Here is a 19832-nt window from a genome sequence, read left to right on the forward strand (position 1 = left end):
TCGTGTGTTCCTCACCTGGTTAAACAAAATACACTTGCAACTCCGGTCTACACATGCCACACAAACTAAAACACAAATAAATGAGTTATCGGTGTCGATTTAAAGCGTGCAAACATGGAACGTTGACACCAACGTTGGGTCAACGTTGGCATGTTGACTGGGCAGGGCCCCTCCCTGCATGCTCCCTCTCCCCCACCCCCACAACGGCGTGCTGGTGGTGGTGATGGTATGACGTCATGTCACCACGGCACTGCGTGACGTCACGCCGTGGTGGGTGGGTGGGGTGGGGGCTTGGAGGGGATGACGTAAACTGTCCGCACGAGCACGAGGGAAGGCGGGGGGAGAGACACACACACAGTGGAGAGTCATAGGCAGGCGGACACACACACACGGACCCACACACACACACGAGGGAGACATCGTCGGTACGGCAGAGCGGACAGGGAGGCACGAGGCTCCCGGTTACGTCCATTAGAGAGTCGCCCTTCGCCTCGGCGCATCGCCTCCCCGAGCCATCTCGGTGGGTCCCTTCCTCCTCCTCCATCTCCTCGTCCTCACCGACTGCAGCGTAGCTCGACTCAGCAGGTGAGCGGCCGCGTGTCTGGTTCGACTCCGGCCCGGGTCCCACGGTATTTCGTGGGGTGGTGGTGGCGAGAGAGAGGGAGACGGGGGTTTAGTGGCGGTGATGGTGGTGATGGTGGTGGTGATGGTGGGCGCTACGGGAGGGTGCTGCTGTGCTTGAGGGGGGGGGGGTTGGAGTGTGTGCCGCTGGGTGCCTTTGTTTGCCTCTGCCATTAGGAGCCTTAACCCGTGCCTGTGCGTGGCTCTGGCAGGACGAGCCCTGGGCTCTCTCTGTTCACTCATCGGAGATTTCAACCCCTAACCCACCCACCCCTCCACCTCCATTCCTTCTCGTGGCTCCCGTGAAATCGTCCATCACCTCGCTCCCTCTCGCACTCGAGTACTTGGCATGCGATGGGAAATCCATCCGTCCATGGGCATCATCATCCTCATCACGACGCTCCACCTCGCGCGAGCCACCGAATACTCAAAGCCAGCCATGATCGTTCCCCCTTAAACCCACCACATACGTCCCAACGTCCATCGAATACTTTCCTTGAGCACTAACTCCATCCGTACCTATCGATATCTGTCAATCGAGATATCATTCACACAGCCAGCCACTCAGCGGGTGACAGATCTGAGCAAATGTCTCTCAACCGTCCGTCCCCAATTCACTGCTGAAATGATGAACCCATTTGCATCGCTACGTTTGTATTGAAAACCATCAATGCCACTATCACGAAATGCCTCCTAACGCTCATTGCAACTACCCCTATTCCCTATTTCGCGCCTTAAACCCGACTATCCCTTTACATTAATTAAATCCCATGAATACAACTTGGATCTAGACCAAAATCCGTACATTTATCTGTCGTACTTATATCTGTTCACCCCTCTTATGATTAATTCAAACCTTAGACCATCCTTAACCCCCCGCTCCTACATCTCGTTGTTCCAATGCATTCATCCAATCCCACAAGTACTGTACTGTCAAAATCCATACTGGAATCAGTCCATCCCCTCTTGTCACACTGCACATGTACTCAACAATTATCTCATTACTATTTTACCAAGTCCATAAACTCCATCATCAACCCTTCTACCATTCTCTCTGGCTCATAAACATCATGCAACCTTCCTTATCTCCTTAAATCCAGTCCTCGTAACCACAACATATTTTGACCAATTTTTATACAGCCATGAAAACAGGCATTTATCTATTCATCAAGTACTTGCATTCTTTGCGAAATCCACCCTTTCCTCGTATCACTCTATCCATGCACCAAGTCATGACACAATCACTAAAATCGATAACACAGCCAATTCTGCTATCATTATAAATACTTCAATACCTCAAGTAGTCTATACCTATATATCCAGTACAGTCACTCTATGTACACAAAACGCAGACAGCCGTTTGTTGGTCGATACATACATCATTCAATTCCTCTATCATTAAACACAGGCTTTTCTGTAACTATCTCCACATTTTTCAGCGATCCCTCAAGCACTACGCATGACCAAACTCTACATTTCTCATTAATCTGATCCATCATTGCTGGGCTATTCCTAAAGCCACTCTTATTATTATGGGCACAAAAACAGCCATCGTCTGATTGAAGGTGGTCTATGGGTCTATCACACATCCCTAAACAAAGCCATCTCTCTTTAAATCCCTAAACCAATCCAACCCTCTGCTCCTTAAAAAATTCCATCCCTCTCATACCTTTTTCATTCACCCATTATCATAATTCCAAAAGTACATTTATCCAACCATCCACCCCTCCACCGTCCTTTAACATGTCAATATTTATTCTATTCCGTCCATAAACCATGTCGACCCTACATAACACCCTTTTTCAATCTATCCATGCATATTTAAATCCACAGCTGGATTAAAGCCACCTCCATGCCGTGTCAGCAATGGGGGTTGCTTGAATCTACTTAACCATACTAATGAAGGGTGTGGTGGTGGTGGGAAAGCAGGCAGGGTCAGTTCAGATATCACCTGCCACTGATCTTAGCCATCAATGTACATCCATCCTGAACCCGTCGTGACAAAAGCCACCCATTCTAAGTATACATATCCCCAAACACATGCTTGCATCCATTCTTCCATTCTCTGTCAGCGACACTGATATCCATCCATAAGTCTGCCGCCTCATTCATTAAACCCTAAGTCATACATGTCAACTCCATTCCTTGTAAAATCTTCCTTCTGAGCTAATACATTAATGCAACTCTCTCCCATCCATCCTTAAAATCAAGTATCCAAGCATCCCACCGTGTAACTGTCTCTCACAAATTCCATGTCTCTTTACGTGTTTGTCCCTCGCCAAATAAATCAATGGCATTCTCCATCCTTTACCACGATTCATCAGCAACAACACCTCCACGCATATTATCATTCTCGATATGAAACTCCATGACAACAAAATCACATTTGCATACGTGGGCTGTAAGATTCATTACGTATGAATACATACAATTGCAAATCAACTAGCGTTAAACGTCCGGTCGTTGGTTAAATGTGCATGCAGAGGATGTTGGGAATTTTATGGCACAAAAAGGTTAAGCATCTTGGATGTTTGGAAAGGATCATGGTAAGAAAGTGTTTTCGATGTAATCAAGAATATTTAGTTGTGGTGGGTAGGTCCTATGCACAGCATGGAGAAAGCAATGGACCACCGTAAATCGTATCTGAACTGGCCACTGCAGTTGTAATTACCTTTTCCACAAATGGAAGAGGTAATAGCATCGTTGAAATATGACTGCAGTGCATAGCAACAACAAACAGTGGAACATCGTTGAGCCTGGAAGCCATCGGCTGCATTTACAAATTAAACAAGGTCGTGCAGTTGCCACTCTACATATCTATACATATCCAAACAAAAGGAGGAGACGGCATTGAGAAGAGACACGCTACTGAGACAAGCATTGCACTGGTAATCCAGAGTTTGGCAACCAATGGGGAATATTTGAAGCCAAATGGTGGAATAATGTATGAGTAGCCAACTGCGACAGGATGTGGTCAAGAAACTCTGGTTGCAGCCATATCATTTTTCATTATGTGCTACTAAATGTCACGGTATGGTGATTATTGCAATATCAGTTTACCGTACCTTTAACTGTATTTCACACTCTATATTCTTGTTGTCCTTCGATGTTCTTCACATGTGACTAAAGATGACCTCGCCGTTATTCAACCGCATTTCGCTCAACGCAAGCATTTTTTATTTACTGACGCTAATAAAAAATAATGCACAAGCTTTCATAAAATGGTGACGTTTTAGAATCGAAGTATCGGTTACCCCCCCCCCCCGAAATTTTACAAAGCGCCAATTTACCAGATAATAGCAATGTCATAATTCGAATTTTTGTCGTTAACTTTAACCACCGTTACGTCAAAAATACATTCTTTTTTGTCGGCAAATGAAATATTTAAAGGACAAATTTAAACCAGCGACCATAATCTCCATTTCATGATGATTTTCAAAACGGGGACGGTAAGGTTATTGTGTGTAAGGTTATTGTACCGTATTGCCATATCGCAGCAACCTTAACAGGAACTGGGCGATTGTGGGTCTGATGTGGCATCGGTTGGATCAGCAGTGGCATTGGCCGTGGTGCCGTTTGGAGCTTCAATGCCTTCCAAAAGCCACCGTGATGAGCTGTGGTGCGGCGGAATGAGTGTGGGTGGAAATTGGGCGCTTACACAAAAGGCTTTCCTCCTCCACCACCCCCAGCCCATGCCATCGAATCGTCATCGCCTCGACACCAGGCTTGCCATGTTGTGTCATCGGTGTCATCAGGAGGACAAAACAAAAAGCTGGGGAATTTAAAAGGGCTCTGATTGCCTTTTCACGTGTGGGAGTGAGAGAGAGGGGGAAGGGCATTTAGCCGAGTAGGGGGGGGGGTGGGCAGCTGTTGGGCTAAGTGTTAGTGAGGTTGTGCACATTACCACCGCTTCCCATCTCGCTGTCTCTGGGCTGCCCGTCGCCAGCCAATCCGTAATGTCATACACCCCTACCTATGTGTATATGTCTGATGAGGAAATGGAAGAGCTGCGCCTATATATGCTGTGTTTACAAATACAAACGTCAATGGATTGCCCAAAGGAGAGATTAGCCCCCCCCCTCCTCGACTTTTCAAATGTAGACTTATTCACCATTGTCTCAATCGCCAATAGGGATGCGTTACCCTCCCTATGATCAAGTCAGTAGTGGGGAGACACTGGTGTGTGTGTATATACACTGCTTAGCTTTCCAAAGTAAGACTAACCCATTGGTTGTCATCTGTACGAATGCAATTACTGTCATTGTTTATATGCGCAGTGTGTGTGTGTTTTATATAAATATGACATACAGCATCACACAAATTAGCATTCGCCTTAGAGAACACCAATGTAGAGGCATCTGCTCATATTTTAAAGTCTAATTCACACGGTTGTGGAGAGGAAGTATGATAAAAAATAGTAAGAATTTAATGTAGATTCAATAACGGCTAAAACACGATGACTGTTTTTAAAACATCAGTTTAGGGAAGGTCCAAACTAAATCAAACATGTGGAATGGGAAGAAGAGGTTCACTGTAGGTGTTCACTTTGCATTGAAATTTAGTGAGAGCCTTTGAGCACAGACGGCAAAGAAGATTGGTTCAGACTGGGGGTGGGGGGGTGACATCAGAGGGCTCCCCCACCACCTCCCATTACACAGAGATGAACCCAGAGACCTGCAGAAGGAGATAGTGGGTGGAAGGGAGCACAGGTAGCTGGAATTGGGTTACAAAGGTAAGTAGGAGGCAAGGCCATGAATGAATGTCACGACACGTTTAGCTCTGTAAAGGCACACACTCTAATCGATTATACAAATTTGTCTTGCAACGCATTTTTAAAGCCTCTTAATAGCCCCTTTTTGTACAATGTGTCCCTACGTACAACGTATTCACAGGTGATAAATGTATATATGATATGCACTGTTGATGTGTGTGTGTGATTAAAGTAGAACTGATGATTTAAAGTAAGTATCTTGCTGTCCGGATTGATGTAATTATTCATTTCACTTTACTCTCCCAACCCGGATGCTGATGTCAGCAAGAATGGGGTAAAGACACTGTCTCTGATGCTTGCATAAATCTTCAAGATAAATAGGTCCTGCTGTGCGTGACGAGCATGGTTCACCAAACCCATCTTAACAAGGTTATATTTAAAGATATTTGCTTTGAAAATCCTCCTTTAATGTGTTTATATTTAGCGGTAAATGTTTGTATTCGCATGAAATGAGCTATTAACCTTCGTCATATATGTTTGGTTAGGATAAAAACACGCGGTATCCACTACCGTTGTTGGCTCGGGGTTGGATTTATTGATATATTTATTGGTTAGAGGCAAGCATCATTAATGATTTGTGTCAGGCAAGTGAATAAAACCATGAGTCGGTTTAGACAAAGACAAATACAAAGATCCCCCGTATAGCCTGAACAGACTATTGGGGCAAGTGCTGTTAGTGAGTCACTTTACACACACACACGCCACTAAATGCCATTATACTTGAGTGTGCACTTAGTGAAACGGAGCCGTCCAGAGAAGATGGGCGCTTCATGCGGAAATATATCAGAGGAGAAGATTTATTTTAATGAGCGTCAGCGTTACTACCCTAGCTGCACCGTTTCCTGCCAAGCGGCACTTGGACGCCACAATTACAAAGGGTAGCGTCCGGGGCTGATCATTGCATCTCAGAGGTCGCAAACGGGTTTTGATTCCTTACCCGTACCCGGCCGCACCAGGGTCGCAAACGGCTACCCGTACCCGGCCGGGTACGGGTAGCCGTACGGGTACGGGTATTGGGTACCCGGTTGCGACCTCTGTTGCATCTTAAAACTCGTCGCTGAAGTAACGTTTTAAATTATCGCGTCATGGATCTCCCCCCCCCCACGATATGTAGAACATGCAGAGAAACAATGATTACTGCGGGAATACACATCTGCACATGTGGGTTCGTTCTACATGTACAAAAAAAACGTAATTTGGCTGAAAATTAAAACCCAATGCAGGAGCCTCCTGAAATTGAGTCTTTGATTTCAGTGTGGCTTTCCTGGATAAGTAATGATTTGTTGTTGTTGTGTGTTGTTGTGCATTTGTGGTCATACTTGAACATATAGTTTATATTTTTTCACTGTTACGCTTTTATGTGTTCCTAGTTTACGCGTGTAAATGCAAACAACCCCCTATTTATGATGCCATAACACGAAGGCTTTGGGGCCATCAATGAGGTGTTGTTTTAAGCTTTGGCCGTTACATATCACGTTGTTTAGTACTGCACAGACTGATTTCCTAAATTGATGTTCATGAGCAGGAGATTGATTCCTCGTTAGGGTCCCTTATGATCAGATGTCGTTAAGCTGCAGCATAAATAACGTAAGCGTGCGTCTCACCTTGTCGTGTGACGCTGTTTGTTGGAATTAAACAAACGCACGTTGCTTTAATTTTGCTGTGGAAATTTGTTTTCAGTATGCAGCGTTTTTGGGAAATAGAGTGCTGATTTACGGATTGACTCTGGTGGGTGGTTAAGCTGACAACAATATAAGTAATGCAATAAGCAGTTGTCTCAAATGGTGATGTGGGCTCTTCACAAGCAAGTGTATGGTTTGACCACTACTACCCCACTTCACATACCATACATCGGATTTCGGTACGGGCTACCTTGACATTTAATTCGGTTGGCATTCCAGGTCAAATTCTTTAATTGAATTGCCAATTATTTGACTGTAGTGGTGTCATGCGCATGCCTTGCTGCGGCATTGTTCAACAACTGAATAGAGTGGTTCAGGAACCCGTGTCAGAAGGGCGATCCCTCTCAAAGGAGCCGTTTACTTAGCTGCAAGACAATGTCTGCATGCCGTCTTTGTTCGTGGCATAGATAATGAATGTGCATCTGTGGTCTTTGGCTCGTGTTCTCAGTGTATTTAAAATGGGCCGCGATTCAATTGATTATTCTGTGTTGTTAGCACAGTAGTAGAATTTGTACCGTCACATTTGCACATTGTCTTGTGTACGTTGCCTTGACAAAACGTAATTTGGCTGGAATTTAATAATCTGTCTGTGATAGTGGAGCATATGCATTGACTTACTCGCGCAGCGTCAGTGCTCATGGCAGATTTCCATTTTATAATTTTTTTCATGCCTCGGCCGAATGTTGGGGTTACTCAATGGCGATATGGTACAATTTCAAAATTACATCCTTCAATAATCCGCAAACCCTAAAGTTCGAGGTGCCTCTGCTATTTACCACAACTCACTTGCCCCGTACATAATCCACCTGTGCAAATTTCCTAAAACCTGTGAGTTTTGTCGATTTTTTTAAAAATCTTTGTGGAGCCGTTGAGTAACCTCAACATTCGGCCGAGGCAGTATGCTGTGGAGGAGTCCCATGGCGAAAAATACATAAAACCTGTGAAAAAAAACAAATTTTTTTCGTACAAATGTCTTGATTAATATCGCAGTGCATCGCGGATTACAGGGGCCATGAAACCCTCTCCCCATGTCACCACGGACGAATGGGGTTTCACTGCTGTGAAAATGTGGCTTGGTTTTAATGGCTTCAAGCTCGTGGGGCGGCGTTACGTTAGACAACCCCATAACTGAAAAGCATGGTGGGGGGGCGGGGGGTGGGACTATAATCCAGCAGTGGATTGACAAAGGGGTCTGTGTGTGGAACCGTATTATGAAAAGTATAAAGAGCTACCTGCGAGTCAAAACTATGGCACGAAACAGGCTTAGTTTTGCCAATTACATCTCTTAACCACAACACTCATGAACTGCTGATATATGCGTTCAGCAGAGGTGAGTGTATTTGCCACATGTCTATATTGAACAGTATATGAAGATTGAATGTGCCTTCATGTCGCCACTGTTGAATTTTTATTTATAAATTGCAGGCCACAATTTCTCTTATTTGCAATGTCTGCCTTGCATGCTAATAGCCTCTTGAATTCTGATTTGCTACCATATTAATGTGAACTCCCAACATCCTTTTGTCCTAAACCCAGTCTCCCACAGAGTACTTCACTTCCTGCAGGTGACTGTGGTGAGGAAATCGATACAAACAAAGGCCACAGTGATATAAGTTCGTTTGCAAGCAAAGTGCAAGCCGATAAAAAATTCATGCTGGAAAAAGAGTTTCCCCAATGTGGTTTTGGATCCGAAATTGATTGGCATAAACACCAGTGTGAACTTTGAGCGATATTGCTCGTTCGTTTTGTATGCCTCTGACATTCAATAAATGATACAACAAATTATACGTCATAGGTACACGTCTGTGCACATTTTGGAATCTTAGTCGGTTCCTCTGATGCGTTGTTGCATTATCATAAAATAATAGGATGTTTGGCATTCACAACGTTTTCTGTCAGTTTAAATAGTTTACACTAGCTATAGGCTCACCCCTTAATGAGTTGTTACATGTGATTCCCAATGGGTGAATGCATTAGTCTTCAAAGGGTTACACAATAAATACACACTCGTTATTGTTAAAATGCTTTGTTATTATGAACGAGGTTATTACAGCATTGCACCAATATCACATTGTGATGTCTGCAATGTACATGACAACCGTGATACCTGTGGCTTGCCAAATGTTTCTTGCTGCATTTCATGAAGTTGCACAGGTGCACTTTGGAATGGAGATAAAATGTGTCCATAATTTCCATGCTGAGCTTGCGATGGAGAAAGTGATTTCCAGTGCACTCTCGATTATCCGCGCTAATGACAGGGAGGACGCCCGCGGATAATCCAAAAATATCCGTTTTCTGCGGATCTCTGTGTCAAAAAACACTAATATAGGCATAAATTAAAACTCACAAAATAAAGAATCGGATAAATCACTCAAAATAAAGCACAACGGACGATTTTAATTGTTACTATTTCGATTTAATACTAATCCTAATGATCGACTGATCGATGCGTGTGCTCAGTAATAACACTTTATTGCTCCCGCGCGGAAGACTCCACGCAACGAGTGGATATAAAATCCACTCCAATCAAAATCAATCAAATTATACCCACTGTTGTAAAGATAGGCAACTACTGTACTGTAGAGGCAATCATGTGGATTTCGGATTAACCGGAGCACATATTTGTTCGGTTTAAGCACGTGACTTTTAATAAACATTTCCAATAATAACAGTCTATAACTGTTTTTAGATGATTAATTTGGGCTTTAAAAAAATCCATGAGTTATTTATGTCAATCTGGATAAACCGCACACAGATAATCGAGAGTACTGTGTATATAAAGTACGGTGGCACATATCTGTAATCCAACACTTTGGAGGATTATTCAGAGCTCGACATGCACTCTGTGACAATTAACCTCAGTCGACTGGGTGGCTTGGAGATATCGGTACAGCAGTTGGATTTTAGCCATATCTCTATTAATTGTTGAGCATTCAACAGCCAGTCCAGTTGCCGCCTAATGGCAAATATGTAAATGTTACAAATGAACTGGTCACGTGTGTCTAAGAAGGACTATCCTTTGAAACAGTCTTGAGGCTTTGCAAGACTTTCCTGAATGATGACATTATTGTTGTGATTTATTGCTTTTCATGTGAAGTCGAATCGTTGACCTGGGGTTTGGTGAGCACATGACATACAAGAGGAGGAGGAATTCACTTAAAGCCTTTGCTGTATGAGGGCTAATGCTGTTGTAATCTAAAGTTGTGGCTGTAGAATCCTTACTGAAAGTACCCTTCTTAAAATGAAGGCTTCTTTTCTGCGCTATAATCATTTCTTCATACTGTATAGGTTTCAAAATAAGAACCTCAATGCCATTGATTGCATCTGCTGTTTGTTGAGCCTTGATATTGCTTACTTATCTTTGAGGTTTAAAACGTGTGGTTGTGTATCCTTTAATGTTTGTTAAATACATGATAAAACTCAACGTGTTTGTCAAGGAATAAAAAATATATTATAGGTGATATCTTTAGCAATGGCACTTCTGAATGGCACCACTGCCAATGCAGTATCACATGAAAAGAATACCAATTGTTGATAGTTATTTGCTGATGTGTTTGTGCCTGGATCGACAAGTCATGTTGTCTTGATTAGAGTTCGAAATTTCTTAGGATTCCTGTTCTGGAAATGCAATTTTGATTCTTACAATCGAATATGATTCCTCATGACATGCAGGCAAGAAGGGGGAGGGCCCATGGGGCTTTGGACGAATTGCCAATTAAAATGACGGGTCCACGCTTAGGTGTAAATATGTTTTAATGGAGATTCTGGGTGTTTTTCTTACTAGGTAAGGCCCACTGACCTTATATATACACAGCTTTTTTTTCAGAAGCGACCTCGCCACAAATGATAGCTCAACAAAGTGGCTCATCACGTGGAAATATATTGCAGCCAAATACTATAATCGCATGTTGATTAGAAACGTGGAGGGAAAAACTGGAGTACACAGAAAAATCCAAGCGAACACGGCGAGAACATGCAAACTCCAAATATACAGGTGTGAGGGATGGGAGCAAACCCACGACCTCTTGTATATCAGGCGATGTAATTAATATCTTGCCACCATGGCATGCTAGAATCCACCATAATACCAGCTGGTTGATACAGACCAGATTTGCCATTGGATGGCAAATGCTCAGTAATTGAAATGTTGCATTAAAAGTGAAGAGTTGTGAATGTGAACCCATATACTGTATTGTAGTGGGAAATGTGCAACATAGGTCCCTTTTTAGGGGTAAATTATTCAAGATTCAATCTGTATCAAAGTAGGTTATGCTTGTTAGATAATTAATCTACGTGTAAACATGCAAATAATGTTATCAATTGCCTTACTTGTCTTGAATATTTTAATGGCTCACAAAGCATATATTTCTTATTGTGCAGTGTGATTACTTTTAGAATAATTATCCTAATGTTGCACACTTCCACAGGATGGCCAGAAATGATTAAACTGGGAAAATAAGTATTTTTTCCTCGGCTTACACGGCATATCAGATTTCCTGGGTACATCTGGGGAGCATAGCCGTAAACGCAGGGGTCACTGGCGACCTCCTGTGTAGAATCCCATCCGTAATGGAGCCAATCGGGTACTTGCTCTATCCGGGAAATAGTGACGTTAAGACGTTATGCCGTATACCGACACAATTAGTGTCTGCGTTAGGAATGCGCATGAGAGGTTGTAAGCTCGTGCATCTCACATTCCTGCGGAGGGAGCTGGTAGGAACGTTGGGTCAATGGCGGCGTGGTGTATTCCGCAAATATGCCCGACTGTGAGGGCGGGCACAAGCCGGCGTGAGTAGGTTAAACGTTGACTATAGCCCCACCCTCCCCACCCAGCCCCTCCGCACCAACCCCCTCCACCCTCCTCTCCCCACCCAGCCCCTCCCCACCCTCTCCTCCCCACCCAGCCCCTCCTTCCCCACCCAGCCCCTCCCTGCACGACGGACGGACACAATGATCCCCTGTGGGCTGGTGTAACCAGGAGGGTTCCTACCAGTAATACGTGTGTGTCTGATCGTTTGTGTGTACCTTTTCCTGTTTTCCTACAGTACTTGGCATTGCAAAATAATTTTGCGATAACTTCACTTGCAATTACATTTGATATCTACCCTTGTCTGTTTGAATATTAGTTACTCTAATCACCCTAAATCTTTTCAATGGTTATGTAAATTAATTTGTAATTGTGCTGTGATCAGTCTAACAATAATCTGCTGAGCTGACTTTGCGCTACAGGGAATTTATTATTTAACATTGGTTTGTCTTTTGTGTGATATATTTGGATTTTCTCATTTGATATCGTTGTGTTAGCAGTGTTATCTATGTGCTTCATTTGCTATACTTTTCATTTTTTTGCTTTTATCATTTTGGGTGTCCCAAATTCGGCTATATCCTGATCTCCTGAGTTCTTACCTGGTGGAACATAATACACCTGAAATTTGAGCTCCGCAAATTGACCGTCTTTCCAGGCTTGTTTCCTCTAGCCACTCACCGTGTCCGCTTGCAGTGATTTATGCTAGCAGGTAATTGGCTGGGGTGCATGATGCATGTGCTATTAAAGCACATCTATTCTGAGCAAGTCATCCATCGCAACACTAGACTTTGGATTTACAGAGCGTCTGAATACACATGTATCTCAACGTGCTGCATGACAAACGAAGGGAAAGAAAATGGGTCAAGGAAAACTATCCGCTTTTTAAAACCAGCAAAAGAGGCAGCCACTCGTCTTTGGCAAGCTTTGAGCCAGTCACGGAAATTCCTTGTTTCCAAAACCATGGTCATGCTATATATGTAGGGTGATCACGGTTGAGAAGAGAGCACGTACATAAGTAAAATGCACAACAAATACGTTATGGACAAGGGTAATTTCACGAGGATGAGAGTATGCAATGCATTGAAGAATAAGGATTTGACCATGAGTAATGGGGATTTGGTAACTTTTACGTTTGGAATGAAAGCTGAATTACAGTTAGAGGTGAAGGGCTTTGAGGCTTATCATAGCAGAGGAAAGAGTGACCATCACGAGAGGTTGAAATTAAGGGTAACTGTTTTAGTGTTTGGTTAAAATGTACATATTATTGGTTCTTTCGGTAAAGTCACGTAGAAGGGAAATAATATATTTGTATTTTATTATTTCCCTTTTACGTGACTTTACCGAAAGAACCAAGAATATGAATCCCTGCAGTCACGAAAGCTTTAAATAAAATTTTTAAATGTACATGTTTACAGTCGATCGACATTTATATCAACAATATAACTGTAATGCACAGCAGAATTCTAGTTATAACATCTAGGCATATAGCGTGTATGACGTCTGGACAAATATACATTTGCAATGTCTAAATGCCACATTTAAGTGGACGTATGAATGGCATCAACTCGGCAATGCTGCTCAACACGAGTAAATTAAACATGTTTCGATACAATTGTAGCCGTGAGGTTGACCGCTTAACTTTTGTTATGATAGTTAGCTAATCCATTTTTAATTTTACAGCAATGCGTGTCATCCTTAATGCAAATTATAACTCAAGATCATTCTAATTAAGCAAGTGATATACTGCAGTCACACGATTCTAAGTTTTCTAAACTCTCATGGTTTGCCATTAATCCTGTGATCACATTGAATTGTCTATCTTTTTATTATTAAGTAACAAACTAGAATAACTAGCTTTTTGTTGTTAAATTCTACAGCATTTACTTTTCTTCGAAGTTGACTGGAAAAGTTGGAGCTGTTTATGTTAATCACCCCTGTGGTCTTCCAGGAAGAAAATAGTTTAACAAGAATAATTGTATATAATTTATTTACTACGTGAACTGTAGATGAGCCTACAATTCCAAATTAGGATTTCTTAATTGAACATTGGGACATCTGATCCAACCTTGGTTTTTCCCCCCATCCCAAAATGAAAAAAAATGTATTTATATATATGCAAGCATTAAGAAATAAAAACGATTTCGATGAATATTCATGAAACCTTAAACGCTCATGGAGATAGTTAAGTGACCCTTATCCGTGGTACAAATGCATTTAGGATTTATACATTCTCTAAATTAGACCACATCTCAAGATACTCTACAGACACGGTGTGCATATTTATTTTAGAGGGAGGAATTCGGTCATAGGCAGAGGAAAAAGGGAAAGTCTTGAGCCTGGACTCGAACAAGAGCACGGATGTTGATGAAGGATCTGCCTACAAAATATTGAAACTATTTTTTTTATTTAACCAGGCAAGGCCCACTGAGCTATATAGCTCTTTTTCAGAAGCGATTTGGCCACAAAAGGTACCTCAACGAAGTGGCTTATCACGTGGAAATGTATTGCAGCCAAATACTCTTAAACGCATGTTTCGAAATGTGGAGGGAAAAACCAGAGGACCTGGACAAAAATCCACTTGACCACAGGAGAAACATGCAAACTTCAAATATGCAGACGTCAGATTGGGGATCGAACCCACGACCTCCTGTATACCAGGCGAGGCAGTTAACATTTCGCGCACTGCGGTTCTCCACACAAACATGTATCTGTATTTGGCTCCATATTTGACTACAATTCTGTTGAACCAACTGCATCTTTCTCAATTTATCTCTGTCAATTACAAAATGTGCGTTTGTATAAAAAAAAAATCAACAAGTAAATCAATTATGATCAGTTTGCCACAAGAATGAATATGGAAGGAAAAGTAGCTGGAAAGGAAAATCTGGGGACCAACACCTTGGGTGGCTGACAATATCATCAGGACACTTGCCGAGCACCGCTTTGGCAAACGCACCAAGAATAGCACGAGATTGGGATTCCTGGCAAAAAAAACTGTCAATGGCTTGAAAGATCAGTATTGATTTTAGGACGAATAGGATATATTACGGCACATAAAGGGACTGGTGTCGACAGCGTCGTCACTGCTGGTTTCCCCAGTGCCGATGTTCGCATTACACAGCAGATTCCCTCGGGGGCGAGTCGAGGCCGGTGTATACAGACGCCACTTGTCACTGCTTTCCATTGCCAGGAATCGAACCCACCACGTGATTGGGGTTCATAGTGCAGTGCACACACACACGCGCAAGACAAATAAACCCCATAAAACACGTTTGGTGCAAGAGCACTTGTGAAGAAAGGCCGGCACAGCACATGAGGGGGTGGAGGTGTCCAGCACCACGCCCTACTGCCTTTGTGACCCCAGTGGCGTTGTTTACACATCGCACCAGGTACTCATTTGAGGCTGAGTCGACCTAGGGGACACACAAATGTGCACACTCACATGGTGCATTGCGTTGCTGCTCTCAATCTCCTCCACCACTGCTGTCTCCCCCACACTGTCATTGTATGTCTGCACTGTGCTCTCTCCTACGCCGTGTGCTGCTCAGTCCTCGCTTCACTAACCCAACACTCCTTCCCCTCCACCCCCAATGCCGCACTCCCCTACCCCTCTGTGCTGCCCCCCTTCGCCCCTGTCTCAATGTCCCTCCGCTTCTTCACCCCCACTCATCGTTTTTTTTAAAGCACGGAATGAGAGTTGGTTAAACGGCGTTCGTTTATTTAAGTGCAAAATGGCATTCCCAATTACATACGCGGGATCGCAATCGGCTGATCTCAATGAACTCGGACTCGTATCTTACAGAGATTTGGTGCTTGTTGCGTGTGACATTTGGCAGTTCACCATCAAGCCTGACCGCTTGATGATGCACTGTGTCGACACCAGTCCACAATTTTGCTTGTACTGAATCGATGCTGCGGAAATTATGCGCTCCCAGAAGGTTGGGTGGCTTGATGGGTTGGCTTCAAAAAAATACTTAAATCTTTTACGTGGAGAGACCAGTGGTGTCTTATTATCTACTCAATGTTCCATGCTCAACTCTATTATTAATCGTGTTCGTTTATTGAATGAAGTTTCTAACGACTGTACAATTAAGTACAATGCAACTCGAAGGGCTCTTGTATACTTGTATTTACTGTACTTTTGCTAACTTACATGAATATCCATATTTACCTTGTGTAAAACAGCATTGCTGCGATGCCACAATTTTCTGGGAATATCTACCATTACCGCTGCTCGTATGCTGGAATCTACTTGTAATTGCCATCCGCGTGTGGCCCTGCATAACAACATAAACTGTACAACAGCGGTGGCTAGCTCGATGCAATTCACTGAGGTCATTTTAAAATACATTTATAGATGTGAGGTTTGTAGTCTAAACGTCCTGACTTTGCAGCCGGGCGATTGTGAGCGTGTTGTGATTAATGCAGTTGTTGCAGATTTAACACACAGATGCTTCTGCGCAGTTCATGCATGGCAGGCGCAATAATAAGCCCCTAGCATATACTCATTCTAGCAGCTGGCTGTGTTCTCACTAGATGCGTGCAGGCACATACATTCGAAGACAAAGATTCCCCGTATAGCATTAACAGGCTTTGGGGGAAAGTGCTGTTCGCATCTAGCACCTATTGAGGCCGGTACGAGCAGTGGGTGGCCAGCATCACGCCCGATCGCCTTTGTCTGTCCTGTGGCGATGTGTTTACACACCACACACGTTACTCATTTGAGGCCGAGCGACCTAGGGGAGGCCCAGGACCGGTTCAGATAATCTTCACTGGTGTTGGCCATGAGTGGGACTTGATCTTGGCTTGCAGCATTCGTGGCGCAGCGCCTTAACCATTGCACTACCGCTCCCTGCTACATACATCGTACACACACAAAATATGGTAATTGTATTTCCTTTGTGTCGTCTCACATGACCAGGTTCCAAAGTCCTGCCCTGAAAACGTGTAAGCCTATAGCGTTGCAGTCATCTGCATAGGCTTGCACTCTTAAAAGGCAGCAGGTGCAATTGTGTGTTCAAATTCATCGTACAAACATGATGGAGCAGAACATTATTTTTACTGCGAGGTTTAATCACGTGACTTCTGCCTTAATCCTGCTCCTCCCTGAATGCTCTTAACTCGCCTCTTTGGCTTGTTGCCAAAATTCTACTCATTTGCCTTGAACTCTTCACATTGCATGCAGTGGGGATGGGCAATTGGCACGTGAATTAACGCTACGAAAATTATTGGGATTTTTTGAAAACGGAAACAACGTTGCCGTAAATAATCGCACTGCTTTTTCTTTAATCTCCATTGGCAGCCATGAGACCAATAGTGGGAATTCCTTATTTTATCGCCCCCAGACGGGTGTTGGGCAGGACAGTCTGTTCTCATGTCACGTTTATTTTAATAACGCGATTTGGATATAACGCGATGGATGTATTTGGGAACACATTTTTTATGGCGCCGATGCGAATTGGCTATAATGCGATTGAGTGAACAGAAGTACGTCACAGCGCGAGTAGGGAATACGCGGTTGTACGTCTGCCTCGGCGTAGCATCACACGAGGCGGGATGCTACTGGATGCTTCTAGATGCTACCCACACGCCACAGTCTTTGTTCAGCCTGCATACGCATCTCACGTCTTATTGCGGACTGTATTTTAGCCTATATTTTTTCATAACGCTGTGTTGTTCAGGAACGCAACTACCGCAATATAGCGGAACAGACTACTTTACAGTGATGTCAAATTAGCTACAATGAAAAACGTATTTTTTACAATAATTGGTTTGAAATCCAAATATGATGAAGAACAACGTATACAGTTACAAAGGAATGCCAGATATCCATGCCCATCTTGTCCCCAACTTGTATTATCGATTAACCAGGGCTGATTTGTGAAACCTATTATCTACAATAAGATGTATCCTTTCCTCCAGTTTGCTGTTCGCAGTCGACGACACGCTCCACTCTTGACTGACGAACCCCGTGTCCGTGTACCGGCACTGTCGTAAAAATGCGCTAAAATGTGAGCGCTTTGATTTGATCGCACCTTCCTTTGCGAGGTTTCTTTCACAGCCTTTTCCCATCCCGTGTCCATCCACCAAAGTAAAACGTCCTTTCGGTGGCTTAGAGCACATCCCCAGCGTGCGCAGCTTTCTTGCTGCAAGGTTTATGCGTAGTGCAGTGGGGGGGCCCTCCCCTCCCCTCCCTTGAGCAGTGGGCAGAGCCAGAGGCGTCACATTGTTGGCCTCTCACCACAGCAGCCTCTGATTGTGTGGAGCTCCGCCATGTGGCTCGGATGACCCTTGACCTGCCGACTCGGGTACGAACCCTGTTGGGAGCTGTCCACGTGGTCCACCGCGCTATTGCTCCCGTGGGGAGCTGTCCGCTCGTCTCGTCGCCCATTGCTGATCTCGGCACCAAGGCGTCCCACATCGCTCCCGCCACATCTCACCGCGTTGTCGCAGGTGTGGGGAGCGGTGGTGCAGCGGTTAGCGCGCTGCTCTAAGAACCCGGCGACCCGAGTTCGATTCCCGCTCACGGCCAACACCAGTGATGATTATCTCAACCGGTGCTGAGCTTCCCCTAGGTCGCCTCAACCTCAAATGATACCTGGTGTGGTGTGTAAATATCACCACTTGGGAGACAAAGGCGGCCGGGCGTGGTGTTGGCCACCCCCCCTCGTGTGCGTGCCGACCTTGATAGGTGCTCGCTAACAGCACTTGCCCCAACAGTCTGTTCAGGCTATACGTGTGATCTTTGTCTTTGGCGTTTAGTGCCTGTGTTGTTGTGAGGAAGCTCCTACGTGTCTTGAGGCGTTTGACTGCAGCAGTGCGGTTGTACAGTAACGATAACATTTACCTCCTACACTTTCACGCTTCTTGCAGATGTTGCTCCAACGTGCGATTACATATTCATAACAATCTTTCCTTTTCCCCCTCCCCATTTTGCTAAACGTTTGTTGTTTTCATTTGTGTGCATGTTTAAGTTGGCGTTGAAAATTAAAATGACACCCAGTAAGTGTCACGGATTATTTTCATTCTAAACTCAATAGGTAGTTAGTACTACTCAGTACGAGCTCAATAGCGTGGTGCTCCAGCCATACGCATGGGGTGGGTTAGGAACAGAGATTCACGATAGACCAACAGCCCCAAGGGCGTCCTTCATCTCTTGTGATAATGGTGGGGGGGGGGGTTTGAGTCTGATGAAGATTATACAATCACCTTAATTCTTGAGCAAGAAAGGTTAGCTTCCCACAACTTTCTATTAATCATACAAGTGTAGTATTATGGTAGCCATTTTCTAGCTAGGATTGGTTTAAATGCAGTCACTGCTGTGCGAGAGTCAGTTCATGTAATTTTCTTCAGGTTATTGCCAATAATTAAAGCTCAAGGTTACGCGAACAATTTTTGATGCAGCAGGAATTGTGCTTCACTTGGTTTTTCTGTAAACCATTTGCATGAAGACTGAAACGGCTTACACAATAGCGGTGCTGAGATCACCACTGTATTATTCACAGTGTATATTGGCCTGGCGAATGAATATTCAAGTGGACAACTGTGAGATTTCATTATAAAAGAAACTAATTGCAAAATGTTCAAATGTATGATGGTCACAAAAGTGCCAAGTTGTGTAAAATTGAAAGGCTGTAAATGGCTTTGTAAAGATGGCTAAGTTAAACAAGACACAGTTGGGTAAAACGCAGTCCTGTTGATGAATAAAGATGTACATTTCTGGATAAGTAGGGTACACAGGAATTGTTCATTGCAGTAAGGGATAATATGTGATGCATCGCTGAACATGAGGTGACGTGCTCTTTACAAAGCTCAGTCAAGCACTACTGTTGTTGATAGAGACACTGGTTGAAGTAACTCCAAAAGCATTATATTGGTGTTTTCCTCCAAGGCCATTTTCGTACATGACGTGATGCTTTTCTAAGAGATCAAGAATCCCGTGTTTGCATCC

The 19832-nt window shown here is 43.7% G+C and overlaps 1 protein-coding gene across 1 annotated transcript in view; it reads left to right on the plus strand.

Annotated features, from left to right (window-relative positions):
* Positions 1–316: 316 nt before the first annotated feature.
* LOC144943756 (ubiquitin-conjugating enzyme E2 E1-like) overlaps positions 317–19832 on the plus strand; it is a 66123-nt gene continuing 46607 nt past the window's right edge. The window contains exon 1 of the mRNA XM_078871560.1: positions 317–585. The gene's annotated coding sequence lies outside the window, so the exon portion shown is untranslated. The remainder of the gene's footprint in view (positions 586–19832) is intronic.

Source organism: Lampetra fluviatilis, chromosome 2, assembly GCF_964198595.1.
Source record: "Lampetra fluviatilis chromosome 2, kcLamFluv1.1, whole genome shotgun sequence".
NCBI lineage: Eukaryota > Metazoa > Chordata > Hyperoartia > Petromyzontiformes > Petromyzontidae > Lampetra > Lampetra fluviatilis.